At 30.2% G+C, this 16,656-nt stretch overlaps 1 protein-coding gene across 1 annotated transcript in view; it reads left to right on the top strand.

Moving 5' to 3' along the window:
- Positions 1–16,656, top strand: part of CNTN5 (contactin 5) — a 990,860-nt gene that overhangs the window by 249,161 nt on the left and 725,043 nt on the right. The gene's annotated exons all lie outside the window — the stretch shown is intronic.

Below are 16,656 nucleotides of genomic sequence, written 5' to 3'. Positions count from 1 at the left end.
ATGTGTTTTACTGTACATATTTCACATTACAATGTTCATTTGTATTGTAAATACATATTTCTATATTTATCTATATAACCTGTACCTGTATTTCTATTCCTATAGATAGTTATAGATATGTATTTTACATGAATAATATCAGATATATAGAAATATATATTAAATAATAAAAAGTACATTATTTTCTATGCGAAGAATATAGGAATGTAAAATATGCTTACGGTGCATTGGTTTTTGTGATTTAGATCTTAACGTGGGTTCGTTTTATAAATAAATATATATTTCTATATATATCTGATAATGTTAATGTATAACAGATATCTATACCTATATATATATATATATATATATATATATATATATATACACAAATATTGTTCTGTATGTGAAGAACATTGGAATGGGAACTATTCATAACTCCTATTGGGTTAGTGCACGAGCGATAGGTGCTAGGTTTTTTCTTCTGCGCTCTCCATTGACTTCTATGGAGAGAATATGTTAATGCAGTCGTGATATTTGGTTAGTGAACTTTGGGTTTCGCTCGTGTGCAAATATTTTACTTTAAACTTGTCATCTGTGTGCTATCCGATGCACACAAAAAGTTTTCATCTAACGAGGTTTACGCTCAACTGGGAGTGCTAAATAGTGCTCCACTCGTAATATAGCCCTTAATCTGTTTGTGTTTGAAGGTGGTAGTATGATGCAATTATTAACAGTTAGAATCATTGAAAGCAGTGAAAAGTTAACTGTTGCAAGACTGATTGTATTAAAAATCTCTTTGAATTCTGCAATTCAGTGATGCATCAAGTTTCTTCAGTGAGATATTAATTTTATTAAATCCAGGTGACATTATCAATTATATAGAACAACCATTAGAACTTTGGGAATATTTTGCTCTTTGGGTGCTACAGAGAGCAATGCTTTGTCAACCCTTATGCAGCTAAGATAGATTACATGCAAATAGTCAGTGTGAAACATCCTGACCCTGCAATAATTGTAGCTGTTTCAATTTTAATGACACTCTTATCCTGTGCACAGTTTTGACCACAACATTTTATTCCAAAAAGAGTGGGTTGGGGGAAAAAGCGCTGGAAAGGAAACACAAAAAATGTAAACAAGAGGTCACAGAGTCCCCAAAAAGTGTGCTACAAAAAGGTATAAAAGAAAGAATAGAACTACTTGCGCTGAATGAAAAAATGGCGTGAAAGTGGTAGGATATGCTCTCCTATATAAATTAGGAGAGTAGTGAAACCTGCAGTTAAATATGTAAAAAATATTTATTTGCGGACAAATTGACTTTAAAACATGTATGTGTATATAAATATTCAAAATATAAAAACATAAAGATGGTGGACCAAGTACAAATGTTAAGCAGCGGTAAATTCATAAATTCACTAAGGCTGCAAATATAGAATAATAACAGGGTGATTAGAAATAAAAAAGTCACATATAAACCTTGAGTGTGCTGGGTGATCTCACAGCTAGCGAATCTCACAGCTGTAAAATCATACAGCAAGAACTAGCACAATAAGAACTATCACAATAATAATTATAATAATAGTGCTACACGTTACATATGATGTGGAGGTGCAGGTGGAGAGAATGTAAAATCGCAGTTAAAAAACACAGTAAAAAACACAAGAATAAACAATTGTGAAATAGCAGAATAATATTAATCTCGGATGATGCAAAGTAAGATCTATGAAATGCAGTAGGTTATTGTCCGTTACCAAGAATTCAAGGCAATATGTACAGATTCATGTAGTTCCATAGGAATTGATATGCAGCAAATAGAGCGTGCTGCTAATCCGCTAAAAACAAAGGTAGAAAACTCGTCTTAGAAGAATATATATCCATGGAAGGGAAGGAGACCGGGTCGAATGCTGTGTCTGAGTCTTCAGACTATGGAGGCCGTATAGTGCCAAAAAACACAAAGGCAAATCAGAAGCAACGCGTTTCAAATTTTCTTTCTCAAGCTTCTGATCCTTGATCTTGAGCAGGCTTCTTTTATAGTGAAGCATATAATATAGTTGCGTAACTTACATCAAATTTTCTTAAAGGGACCAGCCCAATTTGATCTATGAAGTTTAATATATCGATAAAACTTAAGTACTTTCCTTAATGGTGAAATTCTTAATGTTAAAATACTTAATGGTAAAGTACTTGCAGATAATCTTTTTGCCAAACGAGGATAAAAATTTGGACTTAAAGTTTCACAACAATTTACATATAAAATCTAACACCTAGGATATCCTATAGAAAATATATATATAAAAAATTATGTAAAAAATGTGTATGAAAAATTCATTAATACAACCAAAAAAAAAAAAACTAAAACTAAAAATATATATGAGATAATAGAAATAAGTTAAAAAACATTTCTAAAAAACGTTTCCTAAATTTTTTTTTTCAAAAAACCTTTCAAAAACATTGTTTAAAAAACATTCTGAAGGCTAACTGATTCTAAGCTGCTGGGTTCATTACGAGATCTCTATCAGCTGTTAATCTAAAAAGAGATGTAAAATGAATGTGTAATAATCCAATATATGCGAATATTGACTAAGAAGCTCAGTAATATATAACTGGATAACATATAATAAGTATACATGTCCTAAATAGGTCCGAGACGAACATCAGAGACCTACAGTGACATGTGTAAGGATGTATACAGATTTTATATGTTAAAATGCTTATAATATAAGGATATTATACTTTCAATAAAATCATCCTAAAAAATAATAAATTCATATAAAAAGTTCATATAATTTATTTTAATGAAGATTGATGACAAGAATAAAATTGGAGTGTATGTATAAATATATGTATATTATGGGAGGACTATAGAGTGAAACTACAGATATAAAATATGGAATATAAAATCTATATTTTAGTGTTCTTTCAAAAAGCTACCTAAGTCAAAGTCAATGTTTAGCCCTGCTGGGGCCAGGGTATTTAGATTGAAGATCCACTTGGCTTCTAATCACAAAAGAGCATTGTGTGGATCCCCACCTCTCCAATTTCTACTTAATTTATCAATGATGGTATATTTAAGATATTTTAGGTTCCCATTATTACATTTTTTGAAATGATTAGGTACTGGGAGATCTTTATTTCTTTCCTCATTGATGTTTTCAATAGACCATATATGTTCTCGGATACGGTCACGAGCTGGCCTCTCCGACAAACCTACATACTGGGCCCCGCATTTACATTCCAAAAGGTAGATAATAAAACTGTCTGTACATATATATGTTCTTTTTATATTATATATATTGCCTGTAGAGGTGGAGTTAAAGGCTTTCCTTTTTTTCATGATTTGCATGATAAGCAAGGAAAAAACCCTTTTAGATTGATACCCCATTGATATTTTTGACTAGCAGGGGTTTGTTTTTTCTTTAGATCAGTGGGCTCTAGCACATTTTTTAGATCATTCACTTTCTTATATACTATTCTGGGATAATTTGGTAGATGGGGGCCCAGAATGGCATCTTTCTTTAGAAGATGCCAGTACTTTCTCATTATTTTCTCAATTAACCCTTGCAGTTAAACTGAGTAATGAAAGTAACATTTTATTTGCATTATATCTAGTGAGAGGGAAGTTATGTTGAATATCATATCGGAACTTGGTTTCAAAACTATAAAAATGGTAAAAAAAAGCAACAGTTTTCCACTGGATTGTAAAGAAGGGGTAGTATAAGCTGGTCCCCCTTAGCACAACTGTCACTGTTTCAACTCGCTGCATGATAAATTAGGAGCTGCAAACACACCAGTAGCTCTTTGTTGAATTTACAGATTTTGTTATGTGAAGAGCTTACAGGCTTAAAAGGGCATCAAACACAATTTGTTTTCATTATTCAGAGAGACTGCACAATAATAAAATAAAAATCTAGTTTCTAATGTATCTCTTGGTATCCCCTGTTAAGGAATATGCCTATGTAAGCTCAGGAGTGAGCATGTGTGTTGAACATTACATGGCAGCAATTTAGCAAAACCAGTGATGCCATTTAGTGCTCAAAAGTGTATAGCATTGTTGAATTTATTGTTGCAACCCAAAATATAATAGATGTCTAATAAATCTTGCCCTGTGTGTGTTGTTTTGGTTGTAAGCATGACATAACTTCTCTGATAACACTCATTTTAAACATTAATAATTAAAAAATTACAATTTAAAAAATAAAAATGTTGTCATTACTAATCTGAACATAAATACCATTATATACAAGGTATGTACATACATTCGTAATTTGGCTATTTTTTCCCGTTGAATATTTATGTGTTGCACTTTATTATTAATATATTCAGTGCCAAAAATAGCCGAATGACGCTGCCTGTGGCCATATTTTATGTTCCTTTAGTTAGGAGCTAACAGCATTTGAAAAACATGACTTATGATGTACTCTTTATTTATGTTTCAAATACCATTTTAGTCTTAAAAAATGTAACAAGTTAAAAGGTTTCACAAGTGTGTATTTCCTATAAGATGAATGTGAGAATCTGCAAAGAAAAAGAGGAACAGTGCATTATAGCATGTGACAAAGCACTGTAGGATGTTGTTAAATATGCACAGTTAGTCTAGTGTGATTTTTGCAAAACCCTTGGGATAACTAGTATGAAAGTTTTTGAGTAAATACACATTTTCAGCTTACTCTGTACTTTCTTTGATTACTTGCAGGTGTTGTTTTGTTAAACAAAGTTTTGCAAGTGATGTTAAATGAAAAAAAAAAATGTTTAAGTCTCTTAAAATAAAATAAAAAATAGCCTGACAAAGATACAATGTAACATTTATATGTAAATAGCCAATAAAAAAAATGCTTAAAAGTTGATCGCAAAATATCGCTTCCGTTAAAGCGATATTTGCTCTCAACTTAGTAAAACCAGAGCATGCAAATGTGCGCTGGTATTAAAAGTGAGGTGCAATGTTAACACCACCTTGTGTTTGCATTGCACAGAAGCATTGCGCTTACAAGAGCGCACTTCTATAGACTCTAATGCGATCCTCGTTCTCATGCCCTCAGACAGAGCATGAGAACTAAAGCAGCAAAGGGGGTAAGTCACGCAGCGATGGGCAGCAAATATAAATATATATGTATATGAATATAAACACATATTAACACATATATATATGTACAGTATATAAGCTTTTATATGCAGTACATAATTATAGAGAACACACAGTCCTCATAGACCGCAGTGGAAAGACCTTACAAACTACTTCTTGCAGTTAAAAAAAAATGGCTACAGTTTGTTATTTTATAAAACAAACCTCACACATATTTGGATGGGCAATGGGGGGACAATTAAAAAAATTAACCAAAGGTCTGACCTCTGGTTAATTTTTTGAGCACTAATTGTTACCGCAAACTCACGGTAGCAATAACCAGACACTTGTAATGGCTGGAAATGTATCACGCGCCTGTACACGGACAAATTTGTCCGTTTGCAGGCTCATGATAAATTTGCGCTCCACTTGAATTTAGCTCTTAATTATTTTTGCTGCTGTCTTTGGTAGCATGTCCTGTTAACCCCTTCGGTACCAGGAATTTCAGAGAAAAACTTGCCCAAAATATTTTTTGCATTTTTGCTATCAATCCATTTAAACGAATGAAAGACAGTCTTGTATTTTTGTTTTACCTATCAAAGCTATATATATTATTTTTTACTTTGTTTTTTTGTTTTTTTTAAGTAGACAACCCAAGGTATTGACCTAGGCCCATTTTGGTATATTTCATACCACCATTTCCTCGCAAAATGCAATCATATTTAAACAATTGTTAACTTTTTCACAAACTTTAGGTTTCTCACTAATATTAATTTGCAATTATGATACAAATGATTGTAAAAGCTTCTCTGAATTCCCCTTTGTTTGGACATAGAAGACATGCATGCATGGCTTTGCCATTGTAAGTTGGTCATTAGAAGACCAATAATTGCAGCTGTCTGATAATGTAATGTGTATGACTGGATATAATGTGTATGATAGGATGTAATGTGTATAACAAGATGCAATGTATATGATGGGATGTAATGTGTATAATAGGATGTAATGTGCATAAAAGGATGTAATGTGTATAATAGAATGTAATGTGTATGATAGGATGTAATGTGTATAACAGAATGTAATGTATATGATGGGATGTAATGTGTATGATGAGATGTAATATGTATGATAGGATGTAATGTGTATGATGGGATGTAATGGATATGATAGGATGTAATGTATATGATAGGATGTAATGCATATGATAGGATGTAATGTGTATAATAGGATGTAATGTTTATAATAGGATGTAATGTGTATGTTAGGATGTAATGTGTATGATAGGATGTAATGTGTATAATAGGATGTAATGTATATAATAGGATGTAATGTGTATGTTAGGATGTAATGTGTATGATAGGATGTAATGTGTATAATAGGATGTAAAGTGTATGAAGGATGGAATGTGTATAATAGGATGTAATGAATATGATAGGATGTAATGTATATGATAGGATGTAATGTGTATAATGAGATGTAATATATATAATAGGATGTAATGTATATGATATGATGTAATGTGTATAATAAGATGTAATGTGCATGATAGGATGTAATGTATATGATAGGATGTAATGTATATGATAGGATGTAATATATATGATAGGATGTAATGTGTATGATGGGATGTAATGTGTATGATAGGATGTAATGTATATGATGGGATGTAATGAGTATGATAGGATGTAATGTATATGATAGGATGTAATGTATATGATAGGATGTAATGTGTATGATAGGATGTAATGTATACAATAGGGTGTAATGTATATAATAGCATGTAATGAGTATAGTAGGTTGCCATTTGTATGTTAGGATGTAATGTGTATGATAGGATGTAATGTGTATTATAGGATGTAATGTATATGATAGGATGTAAGGTATATGATGGAAAGTAATGCATATGATGAGATGTAGCATGCATTATGGGATGTAATGTGCATGATAGGATGTAATGTATATGATAGGATGTAATGTGTATAATAGGATGTAATGTGTATGATAGGATGTAAGTGTATGAAGGATGTAATGTGTATAATAGGATGTAATGTATATGATAGGATGTAATGTATATGATAGGATGTAATGTGTATAATAAGATGTAATGTGTATGATAGGATGTAATGTACATGATAGGATGTAATGTATATGATAGGATGTAATGTGTATGATGGGATGTAATGTGTATGATGGGATGTAATGTGTATGATAGGATGTAATGTATATGATAGGATGTAATGTGTATGATAGGATGTAATGTGTATGATAGGATGTAATGTATACTATAGGGTGTAATGTGTATAATAGCATGTAATGTGTATAGTAAGATGCCATTTGTATGTTAGGATATAATGTGTATTATAAGATGTTATGTATATGATAGGATGTAAGGTATATGATGGAAAGTAATGTATATGATGAGATGTAGCATGTATTATGGGATGTAATGTGTATGATAGGATGTAATGTATATGATAGGATGTAATGTGTATGATAGGATGTAACGTGTATGGTAGGATGTAATGTGTATAATAGGATGTAATGTGTATGATAGGATGTAACGTGTATGGTAGGATGTAATGTATATGATAGAATGTAATGTGTATGATAGGATGTAATGTATACAATAGGGTGTAATGTATATAATAGCATGTAATGAGTATAGTAGGTTGCCATTTGTATGTTAGGATGTAATGTGTATGATAGGATGTAATGTGTATTATAGGATGTAATGTATATGATAGGATGCAAGGTATATGATGGAAAGTAATGCATATGATGAGATGTAGCATGCATTATGGGATGTAATGTGCATGATAGGATGTAATGTATATGATAGGATGTAATGTGTATAATAGGATGTAATGTGTATGATAGGATGTAAGTGTATGAAGGATGTAATGTGTATAATAGGATGTAATGTATATGATAGGATGTAATGTATATGATAGGATGTAATGTATATGATAGGATGTAATGTGTATAATAAGATGTAATGTGTATGATAGGATGTAATGTACATGATAGGATGTAATGTATATGATAGGATGTAATGTGTATGATGGGATGTAATGTGTATGATGGGATGTAATGTATATGATGGGATGTAATTTGTATGATAGGATGTAATGTATATGATAGGATGTAATGTATATGATAGGATGTAATGTGTATGATAGGATGTAATGGGCATATGATGGGATGTAATGGGCATATGATGGGATGTAATGCATATGATGGGATGTAATGTATATGATAGGATGTAATGTGTATGATAGGATGTAATGTGTATGATAGGATGTAATGTGTATGATAGGATGTAATGTGTATGATGGGATGTAATGTGTATGATAGGATGTAATGTGTATGATAGGATGTAATGTGTATGTAATGTGTATGATAGGATGTAAAGTGTATGATAGGATGTAATATATATGATAGGATGTAATATGTATGATAGGATGTAATGTGTATGATAGGATGTAATGTGTATGATGGGATGTAATGTGTATGATGGGATGTAATGTGTATGATAGGATGTAATGTATATGATAGGATGTAATGTGTATGATAGGATGTAATATATATGATAGGATGTAATGTATATGATAGGATTTAATGTGTATGATAGGATGTAATGTGTATGATATGATGTAATGTATAGGATAGGATGTAATGTGTATGATAGGATGTAATGTATATGATAGGATATAATGTGTATGATAGGATGTAATGTGTATGATAGGATGTAATATATATGATAGGATGTAATGTATATAATAGGATGTAATGTGTATGATAAGATGTAATGTGTATGATAGGATGTAATGTGTATAATAGGATGTAATGTATATGATAGGATGTAATGTGTATGAAGAGATGTAATGTGTATGATAGGATGTAATGTGTATGATAGGATGTTATGTATATGATAGGATGTAATGTGTATGATAGGATGTAATGTGTATGATAAGATGTAATGTGTATGATAGGAAGTAATGTGTATAATATGATGTAATGTATATTATAGGATGTAATGTGTATGGAGAGATGTAATGTGTATGATAGGATGTAATGTATATGATGGGATTTATTGTGTATGATAAGATGTAATGTATATGATAGGATGTAATGTGTATGATAGGATATAATGTATATGATAGGATGTAATGTATATGATGGGATGTATTGTGTATGATCAGATGTAATGTATATGATCGGATGTAATGTGTATGATAGGATGTAATGTGTATGATAGGATGTAATGTATATGATAGGATGTAATGTATATGATAGGATGTAATGTATATGATAGGATGTAATGTGTATGATAAGATGTAATGTGTATGAAAGGATGTAATGTATATGATAGGATGTAATGTGTATGATAGGATGTAATGTGTATGATAGGATGTAATGTTTATAATAGGATGTAATATGTATGACAGGATGTAATGTGTATGATAGGATGTAATGTGTATAATGGGATGTAATGTGTATGATAGGATGTAATGTGTATGATAGGTGTATAATGGGATGTAATGTGTATGATAGGATGTAATGTAAATGATAGGATATAATGTGTATGATAGGATGTAATGTGTATAATAGGATGTAATGTGTATAATAGAATGTAATGTGTATAATGGGATGTAATGTGTATTATAGGATGTAATGTGTATGATAGTATGTAATGTGTATGATAGAATGTAATGTGTATGATAAGATGTAATGTGTATGATAAGATGTAATGTGTATGATAGGATGTAATGTATATGATAGGATGTAATGTATATGATAGGATGTAATGTGTATGATAGGATGTAATGTGTATGATAGGATGTAATGTGTATAATAGGATGTAATGTGTATAATAGGATGTAATGTATATGATAGGATATAATGTGTAAGATAGGATGTCATGTATATGATAGGATGTAATGTGTATAATAGGATGTAATGTGTATTATAGGATGTAATGTGTATAATGGATGTGATGTGTATGACAGGATGTAATGTGTATGATAGGATGTAATGTGTATAATAGGATGTAATGTGTATGATAGGAAGTAATGTGTATAATATGATGTAATGTATATTATAGGATGTAATGTGTATGGAGAGATGTAATGTGTATGATAGGATGTAATGTATATGATGGGATTTATTGTGTATGATAAGATGTAATGTATATGATAGGATGTAATGTGTATGATAGGATATAATGTATATGATAGGATGTAATGTATATGATGGGATGTATTGTGTATGATCAGATGTAATGTATATGATCGGATGTAATGTGTATGATAGGATGTAATGTGTATGATAGGATGTAATGTATATGATAGGATGTAATGTATATGATAGGATGTAATGTATATGATAGGATGTAATGTGTATGATAAGATGTAATGTGTATGAAAGGATGTAATGTATATGATAGGATGTAATGTGTATGATAGGATGTAATGTGTATGATAGGATGTAATGTTTATAATAGGATTTAATATGTATGACAGGATGTAATGTGTATGATAGGATGTAATGTGTATAATGGGATGTAATGTGTATGATAGGATGTAATGTGTATGATAGGTGTATAATGGGATGTAATGTGTATGATAGGATGTAATGTAAATGATAGGATATAATGTGTATGATAGGATGTAATGTGTATAATAGGATGTAATGTGTATAATAGAATGTAATGTGTATAATGGGATGTAATGTGTATTATAGGATGTAATGTGTATGATAGTATGTAATGTGTATGATAGAATGTAATGTGTATGATAAGATGTAATGTGTATGATAAGATGTAATGTGTATGATAGGATGTAATGTATATGATAGGATGTAATGTATATGATAGGATGTAATGTGTATGATAGGATGTAATGTGTATGATAGGATGTAATGTGTATAATAGGATGTAATGTGTATAATAGGATGTAATGTATATGATAGGATATAATGTGTAAGATAGGATGTCATGTATATGATAGGATGTAATGTGTATAATAGGATGTAATGTGTATGATAGGATGTAATGTGTATAATAGGATGTAATGTGTATGATAGGATGTAATGTGTATGATAAGATGTAATGTATATGATAGGATGTAATGTGTATAATAGGATGTAATGTGTATTATAGGATGTAATGTGTATAATGGATGTAATGTGTATAATGGATGTAATGTGTATGACAGGATGTAATTTATATAATAGGATGTAATGTGTATGATAAGATGTAATGTGTATAATGGGATGTAATGTGTATGATAAGATGTAATGTGTATGATGGGATGTAATGTATATGATAGGATGTAATGTGTATAATAGGATGTAATGTATATGATATGATGTAATGTATATGATAGGATGTAATGTGTATGATAAGATGTAATGTGTATGATAGGATGTAATGTGTATAATAGGATGCAATGTGCATGATAGGATGTAATGTATATGATAGGATGTAATGTATATGATAGCATGTAATGTGTATGATAGGATGTAATGTGTATGATGGGATGTAATGTATATGATAGGATGTGATGTTTATGATGAGATGTAATGTATATGATAGTATGTAATGTGTATGATAGGATGTAATGTGTATGATAGGATGTAATGTATATGATAGGATGTAATATGTATGATAGGATGTAATGTGTATGATAGGATGTAATGTATATGATATGATGTAATGTGTATGATAGGATGTAATGTGTATGATAGGATGTAATGTGTATGACAGGATGTAATGTGTGTAACAGTATGTAATGTATATGATAGGATGTAATGTGTATGATAGGATGTAATGTATATGATAGGATGTAATGTGTATGATCAGATGTAATGTGTATGATGGGATGTAATGTATATGATAGGATGTAATGTATATGATTGGATGTAATGTGTATGATAGGATGTAATGTATATGATAATATGTGTTATGTATGATCAGATGTAATGTGTATGATGGGATGTAATGTATATGATAGGATGTAATGTGTATAATGAGATGTAATGTATATGATAAGGTGTAATGTGTATTATAAGATGTAATGTGTTTGATACGATGTAATGTATATGGTAAGATGTAATGTGTAGGATTAAATGTAATGTGTATGATAGGAAGTAATGTGTATGATGGGATATAATGTGTATGTTGATATTTAATGTATATGATGGGATGTAATGTATATGATAAGATGTAATGTATATGATGGGATGTAATGTGTATGATAGGATGTAATGTTAAAGATGGGATGTAATGTATATGATAGGATGTAATGTATATGATAGGATGTAATGTGTATGATAGGATGTAATGGGCATATGATGGGATGTAATGGGCATATGATGGGATGTAATGTATATGATAGGATGTAATGTGTATGATAGGATGTAATGTGTATGATGGGATGTAATGTGTATGATAGGATGTAATGTGTATGATAGGATGTAATGTGTATGTAATGTGTATGATAGGATGTAAAGTGTATGATAGGATGTAATATATATGATAGGATGTAATATGTATGATAGGATGTAATGTATATGATAGGATGTAATGTGTATGATGGGATGTAATGTGTATGATGGGATGTAATGTGTATGATAGGATGTAATGTATATGATAGGATGTAATGTGTATGATAGGATGTAATATATATGATAGGATGTAATGTATATGATAGGATTTAATGTGTATGATAGGATGTAATGTGTATGATAGGATGTAATGTATAGGATAGGATGTAATGTGTATGATAGGATGTAATGTATATGATAGGATATAATGTGTATGATAGGATGTAATATATATGATAGGATGTAATGTATATGATAGGATGTCATGTGTATGATAGGATGTAATGTATATGATAGGATGTAATGTGTATGATAGGATGTAATGTGTATGATGGGATGTAATGTATATGATAGGATGTAATTTTTATGATGAGATGTAATGTATATGATAGGATGTAATGTGTATGATAGGATGTAATGTGTATGATAGGATGTAATGTATATGATAGGATGTAATGTGTATGATAGGATGTAATGTGTATGATAGGATGTAATGTATATGATAGGATGTAATGTGTATGATAGGATGTAATGTGTATGATAGGATGTAATGTGTATGATAGGATGTAATGTGTATAATAGTATGTAATGTATACAATAGGATATAATGTGTAAGATAGGATGTCATGTATATGATAGGATGTAATGTGTATAATAGGATGTAATGTGTATTATAGGATGTAATGTGTATAATGGATGTGATGTGTATGACAGGATGTAATGTGTATGATAGGATGTAATGTGTATAATAGGATGTAATGTGTATGATAGGATGTAATGTGTATGACAGGATGTAATGTGTATGATAGGATGTAATGTGTTTAATAGGATGTAATGTGTATGATAGGATGTAATGTGTATGATAAGATGTAATGTGTATGATAGGATGTAATGTATATGATAGGATGTAATGTGTATAATAGGATGCAATGTGCATGATAGGATGTAATGTATATGATAGGATGTAATATGTATGATAGGATGTAATGTATATGATAGGATGTAATGTGTATGATGGGATGTAATGTGTATGATAGGATGTAATGTGTATGATAGGATGTAATGTATATGATAGGATGTAATGTGTATGATAGGATGTAATATATATGATAGGATGTAATGTATATGATAGGATTTAATGTGTATGATAGGATGTAATGTGTATGATAGGATGTAATGTATATGATAGGATGTAATGTGTATGATAGGATGTAATGTATATGATAGGATGTAATATATATGATAGGATGTAATGTATATAATAGGATGTCATGTGTATGATAGGATGTAATGTGTATGATGGGATGTAATGTATATGATAGGATATAATGTGTAAGATAGGATGTCATGTATATGATAGGATGTAATGTGTATAATAGGATGTAATGTGTATAATGGATGTAATGTGTATGACAGGATGTAATCTGTATGATAGGATGTAATGTGTATAATAGGATGTAATGTGTATTATAGGATGTAATGTGTATGATAAGATGTAATGTATATGATAGGATGTAATGTGTATAATAGGATGTAATGTGTATTATAGGATGTAATGTGTATAATGGATGTAATGTGTATAATGGATGTAATGTGTATGACAGAATGTAATTTATATAATAGGATGTAATGTGTATGATAAGATGTACTGTGTATAATGGGATGTAATGTGTATGATAAGATGTAATGTGTATGATGGGATGTAATGTATATGATAGGATGTAATGTGTATGATAGGATGTAATGTATATGATAGGATGTAATGTGTATGATGGGATGTAATGTATATGATAGGATGTAATGTTTATGATAGGATGTAATGTATATGATAGGATGTAAAGTATATGATAGGATGTAATGTGTATGATAGGATGTAAGGTGTATGATAGGATGTAATGTGTATGATAGGATGTAATGTGTATGATAGGATGTAATGTGTATAATAGGTTGTAATGTATATGATAGAATGTAATGTGTATGATATGATGTAATGTGTATGATAGGATGTAATGTGTATGATCAGATGTAATGTGTATGATGGGATGTAATGTATATGATAGGATGTAATGTGTATGATAGGATGTAATGTATATGATAGTATGTAATGTGTATGATAGGATGTAATGTGTATGATAGGATTTAATGTATATGATAGGATGTAATGTATAAGATAGGATATAATGTGTATGATAGGATGTAATGTGTATGATAGGATGTAATGTGTATAACAGGATGAAATGTGTATGATAGGATGTAATGTGTATGATAGGATGTAATGTGTATGATAGGATGTAATGTGTATGATCAGATGTAATGTGTATGATGGGATGTAATGTATATGATAAGATGTAATGTGTATGGTAGGATGTAATGTATATGATAGGATGTAATGTATATGATGGGATTTATTGTGTATGATAAGATGTAATGTATATGATAGGATGTAATGTGTATGATAGGATGTAATGTATATGATAGGATGTAATGTATATGATGGGATGTATTGTGTATGATCAGATGTAATGTATATGATCGGATGTAATGTGTATGATCGGATGTAATGTGTATGATAGGATGTAATGTATATGATAGGATGTAATGTACATGATAGGATGTAATGTGTATGATAGGATGTAATGTGTATGATAAGATGTAATGTGTATGAAAGGATGTAATGTATATGGTAGGATGTAATGTGTATGATAGGATGTAATGTGTATGATAGGATGTAATGTGTATGATCAGATGTAATGTGTATGATGGGATGTAATGTATATGATAAGATGTAATGTGTATGATAGGATGTAATGTATATAATATTATGTAATGTATATTATAGGATGTAATGTGTATGAAGAGATGTAATGTGTATGATAGGATGTAATGTATATGATGGGATTTATTGTGTATGATAAGATGTAATGTATATGATAGGATATAATGTGTATGATAGGATGTAATGTATATGATGGGATGTATTGTGTATGATCAGATGTAATGTATATGATCGGATGTAATGTGTATGATAGGATGTAATGTGTATGATAGGATGTAATGTGTATGATAGGATGTAATGTGTATGATAGGATGTAATGTATATGATAGGATGTAAAGTGTATAATAGGATGTAATGTGTATGATAAGATGTAATGTGTATGAAAGGATGTAATGTATATGATAAGATGTAATGTGTATGATAGGATGTAATGTATATGATAAGATGTAATGTGTATGATTGGATGTAATGTGTATGATAGGATGTAATGTGTATGATAGGATGTAATGTGTATGATAGGATGTAATGTGTATGATAAGATGTAATGTGTATGAAAGGATGTAATGTATATGATAGGATGTAATGTGTATGATAGGATGTAATGTTTAAGATAGGATGTAATGTGTATAATAGGATGTAATGTGTATGACAGGATGTAATGTGTATGATAGGATGTAATGTGTATGATAGGTGTATAATGGGATGTATTGTGTATGATAGGATGTAATGTGTATGATAGGATGTAATGTGTATGATAGGTGTATAATGGGATGTAATGTGTATGATAGGATGTAATGTGTATAATAGGATGTAATGTGTATGATAAGATGTACTGTGTATAATGGGATGTAATGTGTATGATAAGATGTAATGTGTATGATGGGATGTAATGTATATGATAGGATGTAATGTGTATGATAGGATGTAATGTATATGATAGGATGTAATGTGTATGATGGGATGTAATGTATATGATAGGATGTAATGTTTATGATAGGATGTAATGTGTATGATAGGATGTAATGTATATGATAGGATGTAATGTGTATGATAGGATGTAATGTGTATGATAGGATGTAATGTGTATGATAGGATGTAATGTGTATAATAGGATGTAATGTATATGATAGAATGTAATGTGTATGATAGGATGTAATGTGTATGATAGGATGTAATGTGTATGATAGGATGTAATGTGTATGATCATATGTAATGTGTATGATGGGATGTAATGTAT

This window comes from Bombina bombina, chromosome 3, assembly GCF_027579735.1.
Source record: "Bombina bombina isolate aBomBom1 chromosome 3, aBomBom1.pri, whole genome shotgun sequence".
Lineage (NCBI taxonomy): Eukaryota > Metazoa > Chordata > Amphibia > Anura > Bombinatoridae > Bombina > Bombina bombina.
This window is presented reverse-complemented; position numbering and strand designations above follow the sequence as displayed.